Below are 5,389 nucleotides of genomic sequence, written 5' to 3'. Positions count from 1 at the left end.
CCCCCCACCCCTCCTCCACACCTCAGCCCCGCCCCAGAGCATTTTTGCTCACAGCGCCACCTGGTGGTCTGGAGGGTCTGATCCTTGGAGAGGAGTTCAATGAGACTGGAAGTGGGTACCCGGGAGCGGGTGCTGACCTGTGGAGGGTTATGGAGCCCTGGAGTGTCCTGAGACATTCCCCGTTGTTACTAGAAAGGAGCTGAGGAGCACTTAGCTGGGAAATGGGTGACCCTGTGCATGTTGTGTCTGAGTCTGGGTGGGTCTGGGGTTTCATGAAAGTATAACCGGGATTTACAGAAGCTGTTTTTGCTAAAAGCACAGACTCTTAGGTCTGCAGATGCCCTGGGGATAACTCAAAGCAAGATAAAGCTTAACATCTTTGCCTTCATTTTGCACCTGTCTCCTTTATTACCTTAAACTTTGGGTGAGGTCCCGCTTAGCTCTTATACTCAGGCACTAAGGAGCCTTCATCTAAAATCTAGTAATACCAGGTTTATTAGCCCTAAATTTACCTAACGTATCTCACCCCCTTGAGACTGAGATAAGATCCGCAGGGACATTGACTGTCAACTCACTCGTGCAGCATCAGCTCCCTGGAGTGGTGCCTAGAAGTCTCCAGGCATCGAAGCCTTCCTGGATCTCGGGATAAACAGCCTGAGCAGCAATGGGAGTAAGGACTTCTCCAGAACCACCTCCCAGAACCAGAGCTGAAATAATGACCAACCAGACCACTGACCAAGACAGCTTAGTTACACATGCCTCCCCCCACCCCACCCCCCACCCAAATGATTCCTTTATTTAAACCAAAAGCTTCTACTGGGCACAAATTACGCCTGTAATCCCAGCAGTTTGGGAGGCTGAGGCTGGAGTTCAAAGAAAACCTCAGCAAGGCCCTAAACAACTCAGCAAGACCCTGCCTCTAAATAAAAATTTTTAAAAAGGATTTGGGATGAGGCTCAGTGGTTAAGTGTCCCTGAGTTGAGTCCCCAGTTTTTTTTGTTTGTTTGTTTTTGTTTTTAATATTTACTTTTTAGTTGACACAATACCTTTATTTCACTTGTTTATTTTTGTATGTGGGTTGAGGATCGAACCCAGGGTCTCACACGTGCGAGGTGAGTGCTCCAACGCTGAGTCACAACCCCAGCCCCCCCCACAGTTTTTAAAAAATAAATAAATAAATAAAGTTTCTGTCACTGCCCTCGGAAATTATGCTGGATCTCACTCTCCCTCCCAATGAAGCCATATGGATTAAAGTTTCCTTTCCAGATCTTCACCATGACCTTTTCTGTTTGGTTTTGGGGGTGAGTGGCCAGATCTGGCTCATTAGGACCCCTGCAGAGGCTTCTGGCCTAGGACTCTGATAACAAGCCAGCGTGTGTGTGTGTGTGTGTGTGTGTGTGTGTGTGTGTGTGTGTGTGTCAGGCTGTAGGCAAAGGGCAGATGAAGGTCTGAGATGGCTGGAGTCTATCACCTAAAGTCTTTCTAAATATGAAAACTTCAGTGTGAGCCTGGCATGGTGACACATGCCTGTAATCCCAGCAGCTCAGGATCACAAGTTCAAGACCAGCCTGTGCAATTTAGCAAGACCCTGTTTCAAAATAAAAAATAAAAAGGTTTAGGGATGAAACTCACCCCTGGGTTCAATCCCCAATCGTGTGGGGTGGAGGAGGAGGAGGATACTAACCAGTGTTTAGGAAATTAAGCAAATGAAAGTCAAAGCTGTTGTCGACCTTGGGGAAAACATGCCTGAAGGGGAAAGGAAATGTGCTTACAGGTTGCTGCTGGTCCAACTTGGACTCTGTCACACAGCATGATAATGTAAACAGGCAATATTGATTTAACTAGAAAGGCTGATAAGTTAAATGGAGTCACTGTGGGAAGGGAAGAGAGTGACTGCTGAAGGGAATTCTCACCAAAGTCAACCCAGGACCCGGCTCCTTGAGAAATTCCCTGGGAGCCTGTGGTCCCTGAAGCTCCCGTGTCCAGCGTGGTGGCAGGCTGAGTGAAGGAATCTGGAATCTGCAGCTGTGTTTCCCTACATGGTGAAAGAGATTTTGCAGAGGTGATTAAATTAAGGGTCTTGAGATATGGAAGTTATTCTGGATTATCCTGGTGACCCTATGTGATCATGAGGGTCCTTATAACAGGGAGGCAGAACAAAGTAAAAGGAGGAGATAGGATGTTAGAAGCAGAGCCTGGCAGGATGCAGCCAGGAGCCAAGGAAAGTGGGCAGCCTCTAAATGCTGGACTCTCCCCAGAGCCTCCAGAGGAGCCAGGCTTGCCGGTGCCTTGATTTAGTCCCTTTTGATGCATGAGGGACTTCTGGCCTACAGAACTGTAAGAGAATAGACCTGGGCTGGTTGATGCCTCTAATTTTGTGGTTATGTGTTACAGCATCCACAGTATCAAATTTCTCCAGATCAGGAGGCAAGGGAGGCCCCGTGCCTGAATGTTCCCAATTTTCCCTCCTCCCCTCTGTACTGCTGCAGTGGCTTTGATGTGACAACAAAGAGCTGATGGCCCCCTGGCTGAAACCCTCCAGACTCCCCCGCCATATCCCATATAGTCTTTCTCTTAGTCTTTGCATGAGCTCTTCCCTCGCCATCTGGTGGCTGGACTTAGGATCCTGTGTAGGCCCAAAGTTAAGATTCATCCAAAGGGAACAACCTAAATAAATGACAATTTTAATAAGAACATGAGGAAAAAAGATTCATTCCAACCCCATGTAGGATAGCATGCAACTGTAATCCCAGCAACTGTGAAGGCTGAGGCAGCAGGATTACAAGTTCAAGGCTAGCCTTAGCAACTTAGCAAGACCCCATTTCAAAATCAAAAATAAAAAGGGTTGGGGCTGGGTGTGGTGGTGCATGCCTGTAATCCCAGCGGCTCAGGAGGCTGAGGCAAGAGGATCATAAGTTCAAAACCAGCCTCCGCAACTCAGTGAGACCCTGTCTTTAAATAAAATACAAAATAGGGCTGGGGATATGGCTCAGTGGTTGAGTGCCCCTGAGTTCAGTCCCTGGTTACCACCCCCCCCTCCAAAAAAAAAGGTCTGAGGATGTGGCTCAGTGCTTAAGTGCCCCTAGGTTTAATTCCTAGTAACAAAACAATAAGTTCAAGGCCAGCCTTGGCAACTTAGTGAGTCTCTATCTCCAAAGGGGGAAAAATGTTGGGGAGCAGGGGTAGAGCTTAGTGGTAGAGTGGCCATAGGTTCAATCCCCAGTACCACACCTCCCAAAAAAATATAGATATATATATATACACACACACACACACACACACACATACATATAATTTTTTTTCTATTCCAATTGTGGTCAGAGGTCAGTCTGTAACTGGGGCAGGATGTGGCTGGCTGGCTTTTACACTCCCTGAAGGTTTAACAATCCTGAGACTGCCCACCCCACTCACTCAAGCCCTGGCAGGGAATCTAAGCTGTTGGGACACCTGGTTTGGGCTTCCCCAAGGCCATCTCAGCCATGTCCCTGAGAGAAATTTCTCAAGAGATAAGGAATTCATTCAACTTGGTAAATACCTTTCTTGCCCTGGGTATTTATCTTCAAAAGAACTTATGCCAAACTCCTGGGTATGAGTGTCAACAGGGAGAGACGTCCACCCATGCCTGTAGCTTCTCCCATGCCCCTTGTGTGAGGACAGCTGCATGGAGTTCTGCATACATGGCCTACGTTAAGGGCATCTGGGTGGCAGGCCACGCCCCTTGTGCTAGGCGCATGAGCGGTAAACCACTTACCCCATAGGCCCAGCCCTGGGCATGAGGCTGCATGTTTCAGTCCCTGTGCTTGCTCTAGGGCCCATTCCTCCATGGGTCACTGCAGGGACAGTTGGCCAGAAATTGCAGTGGTGGCTGCCTGTAATCTGCTTAGCTCCTGCCTAAGTATATATATTTGGTAACTGTGCAGACCTGCTTCCTGCTTGGTCTCCAGAGGTCTTGATTAGCGACTCCGCAGCCAAGCTCTCCTCTACCCTGTTCTGTGGACCTCCTTGCTGGACGAGAGAGAGCCCATGTACCTGTTCTACACAAGCCACTTCCCAATTCTTGGTCCAGGTCCTTACTTTGCAAAACGAGAGCATTGGATTCTTATGAGGCCTTCTAAGGAGGCTCTAAGAGTAAAATTCCAAACAAACGAAGAAGAACAAAAGAAAAAAATTAAAATTCCACAATTTTGAGAGTCCGGAGCCTTCAGGCAGCATGACGAAGGCTTCACATTCTGATTAACCTGAGCTCCAGCCCTAAAATTAAAAGGTTCTGACTCTGAGCATGGTTGACACACCTGTAATCCCAGCTGCCTGGGAGGCTGAGGCAGGAGGTGTACAAGTTTCCAGCCTCAGCAACTTAACAAGGCCCTAAGCAACAAATACTGGTATTAACAATGGAAGAACTCACTAGGTGCAGTGACACACACCTGGAATCCCAGCGGCCCTGGAGGCTGAGGCAGGAGGATCACAAGCTCAAAGCCAGTCTCAGCAAATTAGCAAAGCCCTAAGCAACTCAGCGGGACCCTGTCTCTAAATAAAACATAAAAGAGGGCTGGGGATGTGGCTCTGTGTTAAGCACTCCTGGCTTCAATCCTCAGTACCAAAAATTAAAAAGGGAATGGAAGAACTCTAAAACTTGGGTAATGAACCCTGTAATAATGTGGAATATGTATTTGGTCTGCTTCTTGTTTTCTTGACGTACAGCTTTTGAAACCCTTGGAATTTCCGGTGATAAGAGTGTATTTTGTAAACTTAAAGTGATAAATGGTGGTGGGAGGCTCCCGAGGAGGCCTCAGGATGAAGGCTGTCACTGGAAAGGCCAAGGCAGGAACAGAGGGCTGGGACTGTCAGCCTCAACTCCAAGCTCCAGGGAGGGGAGAGAGGGGAAGGTTGAATTGATCATCAAGGATCCTCGAGTTAACCAATCATGAAGTAATGAGTCCTCCATCAGTACCTAAAAGGACAGGGTTCAGAGGGCTGGACACGTGGAGGTTCCAGGAGGGTGGTGGCCGCCCCCAGAGGACTTGGAAGCTCCAGGCCTCTTCTCCCTCACCCATGCACCTCTTCACTGCCTGTTCATCGTTGATAACATACTTTATAATACACCAGGAAATATAAGCATTTCCCTGAGTTCTGTGAGTCATTCCAGAAAATTAGCTGAACCCTAGGAGGGAGCTGTGGGAACTCGGATTAACAGGCAGTGAGTCAGAGGTGCAGGTTAAACACCCAGAGCTTAGGACTGGCATCTTCAGTGGGGGGGCAGTCTTCTAGGACTGAGCCCTCAATCTGTGGCATGTGACACCATCACCAGGTAGATGGCATCAGGATACAATTGCATTAGAGGGCTGGGGATGTGGCTCAAGTGGTAGCGCGCTCGCCTGGCATGCGTGCG

Source organism: Marmota marmota, unplaced genomic scaffold (assembly GCF_001458135.2).
Source record: "Marmota marmota marmota unplaced genomic scaffold, marMar, whole genome shotgun sequence".
NCBI lineage: Eukaryota > Metazoa > Chordata > Mammalia > Rodentia > Sciuridae > Marmota > Marmota marmota.
This window is presented reverse-complemented; position numbering follows the sequence as displayed.